A 13,444-nucleotide genomic window follows, 5' to 3' on the forward strand; every position below is an offset into this window, starting at 1 on the left:
ATTTCTTTGTTTTTAAGTTCAAAACGCTGTGTGGCAAGGAAAGTAATTAGTAAGTAGTTGTAGTAGGAAAGTAAGAAAGTTAATTTTTGAAATCTAGTGATATAGTTTTTTGGTAAGAGAACTTTCGCCAAAATATCTTTTTCTATCAACAAGTAAAGAAATTCATTAAAAAGTTAAAAAATTGAAACATTTTTTTGTTTTTAAGTTTTCGGGTCACTTAAATTCAGCCGGTATAACATTTTTTTCGAAATCGCTTTTTTCAAATCAGACAACTTTTTGTGTTAACTGTAGTTTCACAATAACATTTTCTAGTGAAATTGGCATAATTTTTTGATAATGCAAGTTCCCGTTTGGTATTCTGCTCCTGGTAGCCTGAGTTTTGAGAATTGTATCTTAAATAACTGTGTAAAATTTCCTGAAGATCAGTTGAGTAGTCCTCGAGCAATTTTCCCAACCACTTAGTCTAGCTAGCCTCGAGCGCACAAGTCCTTAAGGCTCTATATCCGAAACTATTACTTTTAAATGTTTAAACCAAATGTCACCGAGATCACATGCTTCAATTTCAGGCGTCAAATAGTGGGTTGTCATGGCGCGCAATAACGGTCGCCATTGACGGTTTACGTTCTTACCGGCATCATTTTTGAAGAAATAGGGACCGATGATTCCACCAGCCCACAAACCAGAACAAATCGTTGTTTTTTCCAGATCAAATGGCATTTATTGAATCTGTACAGGCTGCTCTTTGCCTTAAATGTGGAAATTTTGCTTGTTTACATACCCAATAAGCCAAAAATGGGCCTCGTCGCTGAACAAAATTTGGCTCAAATTCGTCGGATCTTCTTGAAACTTTTCAAGAGCCCACAGAGTGAAGCGATGTCGCTTGGGAAGGTCGAACGGTTTCAGTTCTTGAACAAGCTGTATTTTGTACGCTTTCAATTTAAGATCTTGGCGTAAAATGCGCCAAGTCATTCCATACGTCAGTCCGAGTTGCTGCGAAAGGCGCCGAATCGACTCTCCACGGTCTTCGTGTGCATTCTCAGCTACGGCTGTATTTTCTTCACTGCTAGTTGGACGCAGTCTGTTCGGTCGAATACTATTCAATAATGAATGCTGGGTCTCAAGATGGGTGATGGTGTTGCGAATAGTAAGCCGATTATTTCACCATAAGTTGAGCGAAGCGCGCGAAACACATTATTTGCAGAACTTGATTTTTCGTAATAAAATTGAACGATTCGTAAACATTGTTCAGGCGTAAGTCTTTCCTTGAGGAAATGCCTAAAAAACCGAACAAAAATAACATGACAGCTTGACGCGACTCACGCGTGATCTGTCAAAATTAAGCTATTGAAAAAAGTACCTCTACTTGGATCACCCGTTGGTTATCTATCTATCTTATATCGTCTCCGCTAGTTGATATCCCACTCCTTCCTGTCTACCCACTCTTTCCTGTTTTTGTACGTTTCCTTTTATGTCAGCTTATCCCAAATAACTCCGAAGAACAATTAATTTACTTTAACAGCAAAAATGTGTGTTTGCCTCACCAAAACCAAAAATGACCGTTGCTAATTGCTGAGAAGGCGGCAAATGCGGTTAATGGCCTCGTACACCTAGATAAATATATATGTATATTTATTTCCTATTGCGTCCCCACCCGGTGACCACCTGTCTGCATGTGTACTTAATTTATACCGACCGAGGTATGGCCACTATCGCATAAATATTCATTCACATATATTCAAAAACAGAAATTTAATTTCGTTATTTCCTGCTTTGGACTACTATAAAACAGCGAGTAGATAGGTAAAGGTGCTTGTGTAAGTGTGAAAAATATGTGGCCGGTGCTATGTGTGAGATATACACACGTCGTTTGTTGAATTGAAAAAAGTGGCATAAATTCTTAAATCGCCTGGGTGTGTAAAAGTATATTTAGTTGAAACAAAATTATGTGAAAACGTTACGCACGAAATACTTGGTGGCGAATATAAATAGTGGTGGGAAGTTTGTACGAAGGCGCGGGCGTTGAGAGGAGACGTTGGCATGGCGGTGGTAGTATCCTTAAATCGCCTATCCCAGTTAAGTTTAGAGGGAGGCTTAGTTAAGCTAGGGAATCGTGTTTGATTTTAGAATGTAATGGTACTTTCTTGCCTTTGGAGGAAGACTAACTTATAGGTTTTGATTTCAATGGGAAACGTAAATTACAGTTTATAAAGTGAAAGCTTAAAACTATCCAGCTAGCCATTTTTTCTACTTGAGTCAAAGAAAGTGGCTGCTGGAGCCGTATCTGTCTAACAAAATATGTAGGAGACTAGTACAGAACGTAATTACTTTAATAATTCCAAGCAAGCTTAATGAAGAACGTTGCTCAAGAAATGCACGAAACGAAACGATTGTTCTTTCTCTTCCCCTGCAAGTCTAACACTATCCTCCACTAAATCCACAATTCAAAATTTTCACGAACTTGACGATGAATTCAAAATACCGACTGTCAACCCTAATTTGAGATTTTACACTTGCCAGTCCGAGCTGCTTCACTCCGCATATGACCGCGATTGTTGCCAAAGTAAAGAGCCGCAACAAAATTCTAAAGTCACTAGTCGGTAGCATTTCATCGCCTGGTTGTAGTGAAATGCAGACGAAAAGGTTTCAGACGTGTCACAACATTTCAGCCCGTCCGATAACAGGAAAACTCCTGATGTCTCTCTAAGGATAAGTAATCCTCTCCGAACAGTTTCTGCTGAGCTGTTTTTGCTGATATAACTAACTTCAAACAATTCAGAGTTGAGCAACTAACACTTTCACCTACTCCCTCTCAGTGAATGGCGTATTTGTGGTCAAACCAAAAACCATTGCAGACGAAGAGCTCAAGTTGGCTCGAGAATCTAGAGTGACTCTTGTGAAACTTCGTTATGGATATTGTATCAGCTTACACTCCTACCTATCCAGAAGTAACTCCGGCATACCAAATAACTTAAAGTTGAGGCCACTGACTCCGAATTTCGGTAGCAAATTTTAGTAATTTCGACTCATTGTTGGATCGCATATCTTTCCATGATGAAATGGCAAACCTTACTGAAGCGAAATGTCAAAAGAGCGGGAAAAAATATGGCGTCGTTTGCTGTCCCTACCGGTCTACTTTTGTAGCGTCGCTATTGAAAACCCCGTTATATGTCCAGCATGTAATAAGTTCTCGCAGCTTTCCAACCACCTCTTTGCCAGCCCAATGAATCCCAATTACCTGACATCTCTCTCTATGGTCCGACCCCGTGGAAGATCCACGTTTCCGGGACTTCCGGCCGAATGACAATCAACTTGAACTTTACCACCCAAATGGGGATTAATTAATCATTACAACAACAAAAGCGTTCGTTTTGTGAAGTTAATTCAAATAATATTGGGTACTTCAACTTATTTTTTTTATATTTATAATGAACTTTAATGATCCAAATATGTACCATTTTGGTCGACTACTTTTTTGCCATTTTCCGCTATAGACGTTATTCCATCAGTGTAAAACTTTTATGGTTTCTCGGCGAAAAACTGCGACAAGTAATTTTCACAGGCTTCTCTAGAAGCCAACTTTACTCCATTAAGGGAGTTCTGCATTATTAACAAATAGTAGTCCGATGGTGCAAGGTCCGAGCTATATGGTGGACGCATCAAAACTTCCCAGCCAAGCTCTCCCAGTTTTTGCCGAGTCATCAAAGATGTGTGTGGTCTAGCGTTGTCCTGATGGAAAACAAAGTCCTTTCTGTTGATCATTTCTGGCCGTTTTTTTTTGATTGTTTGTTTCAATCTCATCAGTTGTTGACAGTAAAATGTAGAATCAATCGTTCGACTAGGCTGGAGCAGCTCATAGTGGATGACTCCTTTCCAATTCCACCAAACACTCAGCACAACCTTTCGAGGCGACAATCGTAGCTTTTCGACCATTTCTTGAGCTTCACCACGCTTGGGCCATGATCTTTTGCGCACATTATTGTCGTATTTGAACCACTTTTCGTCTCCTGTTACTGTTTGATTCAGAAATGGTTCGATTTCATTTCGTCTCAGCAAAGAATCGCAGATGTCGGTCTATTAAGTTTTTCGCTGACAATTCATGTGGTATCCAAACATCGAGCTTCTTTTTGTAGTCAGCCTTTTTTAAATGGTTCAAAACCGTTTGCTGAAGAATGTTAAGTTCCTTAGCGATGTCATGGCTGCTTATGTGACGGTCCTGTTTAATCTTTTCCATAATTTCATCGACGTTTTCAACGATAGGTCGACCAGAGCGAGTGCTTCTTTCACATCGAATTTTTAAGAACGGAAACGAGCGAACCGTTGTTGTGCTACACGAACTGATAAACATCGTCTCCGTAAACTTGGGTGGCATTCTTCCCTTTTTTATACAAACATTTCAAAATAAAGCGAATTTCAAAAATGAGCGAAAATATTTTTGAACAGCTTTTGTTTTGTTAAATGAAGCAACATTTCAAAATGAACGCCGATTTATTTTTCTCATCAAAGCGGTAACTTTCTACAACTTCCCCTTCTTACCTTTCAAGCTTTGGAGATATACGACTGAACGACATCTATCTTGGTAATTCTTGGTATCCCATGGTTCTTCAAAATATATCTGTCTATTCCCAAACCATTAAACTACAAATTCTGCAATAAAATTAAAGTTTTTTAAGTACTGTAACTAAATAAAAAATATTCGAAATTGCTTCCTTAACGGGAATTGCTTCTCTACTAGATTAAATGAAGCATATCACTCTCCTCTTCCCACTAAACTAAAACTTACACTTACGACGAATATTAAAATTTATATTTAGAACACAGTAGGCCGCTCCTCGCCGCCAACTCTTTTGCACTTTGTTGCTGCTAACAAAGTTAACTGTAATGCCTCCGCCGTCACAGCCGAAACATAGTGTGGCTTTGTACGCTTTTAGCTTACATACGACTATGAGCCGCGCCTTTGGCTGTGCCTTGTATTGTGGACACAACCATGCTGCCAATGTTGACAGTTACAAAGTGCCTAACACAGCGCTGAAGGACATGCCGCAATATGCTACAACCACACTGGGACACCTTAACTTATGCAAGAAGACTCTATGCCATGTTGGCTCACGTTCCATTAACGATGAATGGGCGAGTGCATAAATAAATGAATGAATGAAAGAATGGATGAGTGAGTGAGCGCAAAAGTGAGTTCAGCGCTACACAAATCCACACAGATAAGTATATATGCGTGTGTGTTTGCATAAGGAAGTGGCCTGGAAGTGCAGTGACTGTCCGGTTGACAGGACATTATTCCATTTACCGCCGGCGCTCGCTTGACGCTGCCCGGCATTTTAATTATGCATTAAATTCTCCGGCAGAAAATCTCCTCAAATTGTCTGTTTTATAGCTAAAATGTGTACAAAGTGCTTAAGCAGTAGCATCTCTCTGCGTTTCTTTTTTTTTGTCGTCTATTTTTAGCAGTTTTAATATCTAATAAAATATATTTTTATTATGTGGTGTTCAGTGGTTCTCATATTTGCCTAGAATGTGCGAAATTTTCTGATTTCTTTTTATTTTTTTTTATTTGTTTTTGTAGCTTATTTTTGGCTGTAGGCCAATTGTTTTTCCTACTGGCGCCGTTGTGTTGTTGTTTTATCTTGTATTTTCATTTTTGGCTAGTTTTCTTGTTTTAGGCACTTTTTGCGTGCACTTTACACATGTTTTGGTTTTGTTGTTGCGTATTTTCTTTGCTTTTTCTTTTCTGAGATGTTGGCCAGGGCCATCAGTTCGGCATTTTTGGCATACCTTTGCCTTTGAATGGACGTATGCTGCAGTAATCTGTCATTTTGATAGACTAATGTTATGCATAAATGGCTGATAAATAAAATTAAATACGAAATTATATAAAAAATCAAAATATGTAATAAATTTCATATAATGGTTTGTCAAAAAAGTCTTGCGGTATTTTTATTGAATTTTTTTTTTTTTTATTGAAATTGAAATGAATTTTTGATGACTCATGCCCAGCTCTTGACCGATGCTGCGGCTGCTACTATGCCGATCTCTTTCGACCAATTCAGCGATTTTATCGCAATTTTCGACGATAGGCCTTCCGGAGCGTCTTCGACCACCTCTACACCAGAACGAAAACGTTGAAACCATCGTTGTGCGGTGGAAGTGGAAACTGTATCGGGTCCATAAACCGCACTAATTTTATTGGCGGCTTGAGATGCATTTTTGCCTTTATCGTAGTAGTACTGTAAAATATGCCGTATTTTCTCTTTATTTTGCTCCATGTTTGCGACGCTATAACTCACGAACGACTTAATAGAAACGACAATCAATCAAACACGTGTTAGCGCGTGAAATGAGCTTTCCAAAAAGATATAGCATGACCCGATGCGACGAATAAAACTAGAACTACGCGCTTTCAGCGCCAACTAGCAAAAATACCGCAAGACTTTTTTGACAACCTATTATATAAAGATAATTAATAGGAATTTTATAAATCCTTCATTCCGTTCCGTAGGGGTCAAACCACCACCATTTATCAAAATCACGAAAATAGCTGTACGTGATCGAAAATTTTTGAGCTCAAATTCATAATCAGAACACCTCGAATACCCCATAGACCTCTTAGCACATTAGCCGCAAATTTTTCTTTCAGATTTGTTGAGTTTTGTGTTATAGATTACTGGATTTCCGAGAAATCTAGGTCTTTAGGATCGAAGAAGGAAAAAGTCCTTTCGATCTACTTTTTTCTTTATAGCGAAGACACCGCGTCAGTCCACCTTTTTTCGCTGTTTGCCGCCCATTGGAGATTCTATGTATAGCCAGGTTCTTCTCCATCTGCTCTTTCCAACGGAGTGGAGGTCTTCCTTTTCCTCTGCTTCACCCGGCGGCAAATACTCACGGAGTTGGAGTGTTTTCATCCATTCATACACGGGCATAGCGGCTTAAAGGCAGCTCCTTTCCGTGCTGTCAAAAGCAGCTTTGAAGTCGAGAGGTCGTGTTTGTCGATCCTCTTTTCACGGCACTTTTCCAAGATTTGGGGCATGGTTAATAATTTGTCAGTTGTTACGCAATCCAATCAGTTTGCGGACGGTGGGCTTCATCTTTCGGACAGTACGCTCGATAGAACCTTATGTGCGATGTTGAGGACTTATTCCACTGTAGTTGGCGCAGGTTGTGAGGTCTCCCTATTTGCACTTTTTTTCTCATTGATAGTAGGTATTGAACTTTTTAATCGTTTTCCGTTTTAATTGCCTATACGAAGAGTTTTAATTTTAAGTTTCCGATTAGCTCATTAATTTTTTAGAAACAGCATACTAGCGACTTTTTATACTAACACTGTTTTTTAACCAGATAAGCGAGTTAATTGTCGTTATCTCTCCATGCTGTAATAAAATTCTTATTTGAGAAATTACGAAACATTTGGTTGGCACATGTGTCATTGTTTCCAATAGGTTACTTTCGAAAACTGCGGACCAATCTGAGTAAAATACGTGCAGTTTGTTATCATTAAATTTGTTCCGTAAAATTAACGTTTATCTGATTGCGTTGGCTTTACAAAAGCTGGTAAAAAAACAACGACCACCACGGCCTATTATTATTTATCTTTTTGCACGCATATTTAGTATAATTTTACCTAATTCAGAGCTCTGTTGAATTATCTGATATCTTATCTTTCTGTGTTATGTTATCATTTGTACAAAAAAGTTTATCTTCCTGTTCTAGTGATTAACTTAGGAAATTTATTATTAGTGACTGTAAAGCTTATTTAGAGAATATTACGTACCATTCTGTGATTAAGTATACTTTAGGTATTTCATTTTATCTAAATATGGTATACTATATGTACGTATCTTCTATATGTTTTGCTGACTGGCCAGACCAGGATGGATATTTCTTAAGGATTTACTATGTGCTTGGTGGGATTAGCAGAGTATATTCTTCTATGAGCTGCTCTCTTTCGGACAAACTCTTAATTCGGATCTGTACTGTCAAAAATTGGACCGTTTGAAGAAAGCAAACGCTCACAAATGTACAGATTTTATCACACAAATCGGTAGGGACAAGCCAGCAGCTTCAGGAACTTGATTGTGAGGTTCTTATGATCCACTTTATAGACCGAAGCTGGTACCAAGTCATTACTACATGTTTCTTGCTATAGCGATTATTCCAATATACCGCTAGGTGCTATTGAGGCGATGTTATCCCTGTTTGGAAACATGGTCAATTAGCAGGTGCTCTGCAGTTTCAGGCTCCATATAGCAGAAGCGGCTATTCGTACAAGAAGGTTGGCCCATGTCCTTTATGTGCTTCTTGAGGTTGCAATGACCAGTGTTGAAGGCTACAAGTAGCATGAGTTTGTTCCTTGGGTGGTTGATTACATATTTAAACCTTTTAAGGTTGTAACCATCCATTAGGAACTTGATATGGCGCATCCTATGGAGTTGTTGCCCATACTCCTCCCTACCCACTCATTCATCATTGCGGAGCAGCTGCTTTATGGTATGAGAACCAACGGCAATGAACGGTTCGTGTCCTACCATGTTGGTGGATGCTGCGGAGCGGGTGAGCTCATCAGCCAGTTCACTCCCGGCTAAACCTTTGCGACCGAGCACCGAATAAGGCGCCTGGTTACGATCTAATAGACTGTTCAGTCGTTCTATACTCTCTTGCACCAATAGCGATTTGATCTCGTATGCGGAGATTGCTTTCAGTGCCGCTGACTGTCGCTAAGTATAACTATACGTTCATTGCGATAGTTGCATTCCCACCGAATTATTGTAAAGATTACTCCTGCTCAGAAGACTACCTATAGGTATGTGAAAATTAGAGCGTGGTCCTGCGACTTCTGCACCCTCTCTCTCCGACGTTTTCGAGCCGTCTGTGTATCACTTGATTGTACTATTCCTAAACAGTAGCTCGAGCTCGAGAACGCAGTCGTTCCATTCAGCCTTATGCTGAAGTTTACACTTTTGGTAATGCTGTCCCTTGGAGGAAGAACCAGTGGTATTTCGACACTTAAGTTCTTCATGCGCTGGGTTTTACCTTATCTCTGCCAAACCCTTCTGCTGTCATTTAGAGTAGTGTGGTTTTTTTGACAACCTGCGAGGCCCAAGCCACCGCTCCATATGTAATCCTTGGCTTGTAGTCCCAGGATTTACCAGCTAGCCGATTGCATACCATAAGTGCTTTAGTAGCTTTCACCATGGTCAGGTCAACATGCTGCTTCCACCGCAGTGTGGAATGCAGCGTGAGGCCAAGGTATTTGGCCATATTAGTCATCTCTATCTTTCTGCACCCAAGGGTTAGGTTCCTGAGGCCAGGAAGGAACCTGCGTCTCGTAAATGTTGATGTTCAGTCCAACCCCTCTGAACTATCCCTTGGCTAGGCCAAACCGTTTTGCACGATATCGCAGAGAGTTTCTTCAAATTTTCCTTTAGCTATGAAAACAATGTCGTACGCATATCCTTAACAGCAGATTCCATTGTTAGTTAGCAAAACTCCACACGACGAATACTGGTATCCCCTACTGTAGTTTCAGCTATTCTGGTGCGCAGTACAGCCTCTATCCATCTGCGCACCGCTGCCGCCATATTCCTTTTCTCTAGCGCTCTTGTTACGCTCGTGTGAGACGTGTTGTCAAAGGCTTCGATGTCTAGGAAAGCGCATATCATTACATCATCCCTTTCAAGCGAACTCTGTATCTCCGAGGTAAGCTGGTACAGAGCAGTATTGGTTGATCTGCCTGCTCTGTAAGCATGCTGGTTCGCATGCAAGGGTGACGTTTTCAGCGCCTTCGACCTTATTTCATAGTCCACGAACTTTCCATACATAGTAAGAAGGAAGTTAGACTAATTTTTCTGAAGGATTTGGTTGGTAATAGTCCTTATAGGTTCAGGTATATACGCCAGCGCAAGGCCATCTCTCATCAGCCGAACAAGGTAGGCTCTCTTTAAGGGTCTTAGTAATATTAATAGATTTTTAAGCTTAATTCTAGTCTTTAATAGGAAACGAGACACTCATATACTTACAAATTGTGAAAGAAAAAACTAACCTAACAAAACCGTATCATTACTTGCAATCAGACCAGAATAGCCATAGTAATCCCTCAGATGTGCTAAAAATAAAATATAGTGATATATAGTATGTCTAAAAAATTGTAAATGTCGAGTTTGGAAAATATGAATGAATTTATTTACGTTCACACTCATATACCAACGCGTGTGCCACACATTTTGACACACTTGTCTTTTACTCGCTGAACAACTAACCTCAATTTGAATAATTTTTCCAACCAAAAACAAGCAATATCAACAAATTAAAGCGCGCTACAATAACAACAACATGACGAATTAGTTACTAGAGTGCAGCTATTAGATTAAAGTGGCATATAATTGCAAAAACAACAGCCCAGCAAAACTACTTAGCGGCCAAGCCGACAGGCAGGCAGGCAGCGCGAGCAACAACAGTAGCGAGAAATGAATAGTGTGCCTGGCAGTCGTTTGAAAGCGTCAGCGACCTCATAGGCAGTCAGACAGGGAGGTAGTTGTTGGACAGGCCGCCAAAACGTCAGCAAATGACAACAACACTTAAATTTGTTGTTGCTTTTATTTGTTTTTCTGTCATTTGCGGCAGCATGAATTCAATTACTTGATGCCTCCGGTTCGGTGGCAACACGCCATCATATGTTTATTTGCGATCGTTAGCGTTGGAAATGATGGTGGCGAAAACGGCAGCGGTGGCAAGACACCGGTTATGGCACCGCCAGCTGCCACCATACCGACCAGATTCTCGCCAACGACGTCGTCGTTGTCGTTTTAGTTCGTTCGGTTGCATCATGTGTCCCCAGCTGTGCGGTTTTAGTTAAGCTAAATGCGACAACAGCGAATTGCTTAAGGAACGCAATAAAAAATTTGCACTCGACGCGCATATTTGCGAGTTCGTGTGCTGGTGTGTGCTTTGGTGGAGTGCGAGTCCGCGACCCAGCGTTTGTTAGTTGCGCATACGACGAGCCATGCTTCACTAGCGCGAACATCTGTCGATCAGTTGGAGATGGCGCATAAAAAGTGCAATGATACGGAGTCAGGCATTTTTTCTTTCCTTTTTTTTAATCGTTTTTTGAGTTCTATTCATGTCTGTCGTTGTTTGTGACACGAGTTGAGGGTCATTGCAGACGTTTGACATATTAATTGCGCGAATTGTTTGCAGTCGACCTCGGCCAAGCGGCTGCATTGAGAAGTGTACAAGTATTTTAAAATGTTTCTGAAATCTTTTACTCTAAAATTACACAAAAAATCTTCGGAGATGGATTCGTTCTGAGATTTCAAAATGAAATTCAACAATAAAGAAGGCTAGTAAAATGAGCTGTATATAGCAAACCTGCACTGAAGCTTCTCAAAGCGTCCAGAACCCGATTTTCTCTTACTCAATAAAAATGATAAAATAAAGCTATAAGTTCCATGTATGCGTTGTTAGCTCATTCCGAACAACAGGCGCAACCGTAAGACATTTGTATAGCGGTATTAAACACAATCCGATAAAATTTCTGCATCGCTTCGCGACTGCCGACGTAACATAAATCCATGACAAAAACCAAAATACTGTCGGAACAGTGGACTTCTACCGGCGAACGTGCGAAGAAGGTGAAGACTATCCGATCGGCCAGAAATCTGTTGACCAATGTCTCCACTGGATTTACAAGGTATAATCAACAGCGATTACCATGTCGAATTATTGGATCGGTTCGATAGCTAATTGCTGCAAAAACGATCCTATTGCGTGAAACAAGTGCCTTAATAACGTACCGGCTTACACCTACTTAATCGTTACGACCGTACAACTGCGAATTGCGGTTTCGTCCACTAAACACTGCAGCGTCTTTCTTTTGTTTCGGACATTAGAGATCTGGGTAGTATGGGGATTAGCTGGAGTGATGGATGTTTAGATGTTAGCGGTCTGATCTCCACTAGTCGGATTGCCGAATAGTTAGGGTCGGTTGCGCGTGAATTGTTTAGGTGGCGAAGGCATTTAACTGAGAACTAGGGTTAGCTTCTTGTCCAACGCCGGTTCATCAATCCAGAGCAGTATGGAAGCTCAATTGGTCATAATTTCGGCTACGAGGTCTGACCGGAATCTTAATTCTGGTACCACGGGGAGCAGAATTCCTTGGAGTTCGCTCCAATCTGCTCACTCCGACTTGCCCCTCGGGGAGTATCGTGGTGGTTGGGATTAAAACCCGAATGCGGGAAGAACTGACACTTTGTCAGTTGAATTTGCTATTGCATTGCAATCGGGTGCCGGACCTAAAGTACGGCAGAGGTTTTAGATGGGCCTCGAACCCAACAAAACTGGTTAGTGTGTCCACTGCCAATTGGCGCTGATCAACGCATTGATTTGATCCGCTATGCTTTTGAGCGCCGTGGGATAAGGCTGTTCTCAGCAAGTACCCACATTAAACACACTGGTCGTTGTCTGTATATCCGTCTGTCTGTATATTATCGTTCAGAAATTTTGAATACGTCGTTTTCTGTTCAACAAGCTGCTCATCGGATCATCGGATCACTATAGCATATAGCTGCCATACAAACTGAACGATCGGAATCAGGAATATATTTTATTTGTGAAAAGTATTGTTAGAGGTTATAGTTCATATCCAATTTCACGGCAATATTGTTTAACTCATCATTTTTCAAGAGTAACATAACCTAAACTCTTGAAAAATTATGAATTAAACAATATTGCCGTGAAAACTTACAACTGTGCTGATTTTAGTCTCAAAATTGAAGTATAAAACACTTTTCGCAAAAAACAGAGCTAGTTTATTCTAACTGTATGGCTTTGGGTGTATAAGCTCATACCCGCACGATGCAGCACATTGGATTTATGGTCGAAACGCTAAAAGCCTGTGCCAACTTTATTTCCTTTTAGACGCTACAATGCATTAAATGCAATCCAATCGTTTTGCACTATACGTAACCCCATCTTTTAAGGCTTCAAGTGGACATTAGCCGAGCAGAACTCAAATCACACCCACACAGGGCGTTTATGTAAAATAAAAGTGAAAAAAATGTGGAGAAGCAGCAGAAGCAAAGGTTCGATTTCGCACTTTAGCAGCACTTAAGAAATAATGCCGCAAAGATTGTATCCATCAACCCCTGAAAGGAGGGAAAATCGCGAAGAAGAAGTAGAAGACGCAGAATTTCGAGGCGCCGCCTGAGCGGAGTATTGGCCGATGGACATCAAGTTGTTACATTTTACCACAAAGTTGAATAAACTCAAGAGCACAACTATAATAAAACAACAGCTGAATACAAAGCAATACGATACAACAACAACAATTACAACAACAAAGTGAATATATAGTATATTGAAACAAGCAAGCCACGACGACATGTAAAAGTTCTTCACCCTCATTTGCACAGCTGGAGCTGGAGTGAGCGTGGAATTACGCGAC

At 40.4% G+C, this 13,444-nt stretch overlaps 1 protein-coding gene across 2 annotated transcripts in view; it reads left to right on the forward strand.

The window, feature by feature from the left end:
• LOC126753673 (uncharacterized) overlaps nt 1-13,444 on the forward strand; it is a 48,528-nt gene that overhangs the window by 13,579 nt on the left and 21,505 nt on the right. The window lies entirely within an intron of this gene.

Source organism: Bactrocera neohumeralis, chromosome 3 (genome assembly GCF_024586455.1).
Source record: "Bactrocera neohumeralis isolate Rockhampton chromosome 3, APGP_CSIRO_Bneo_wtdbg2-racon-allhic-juicebox.fasta_v2, whole genome shotgun sequence".
Taxonomy (NCBI): Eukaryota; Metazoa; Arthropoda; class Insecta; order Diptera; family Tephritidae; genus Bactrocera; species Bactrocera neohumeralis.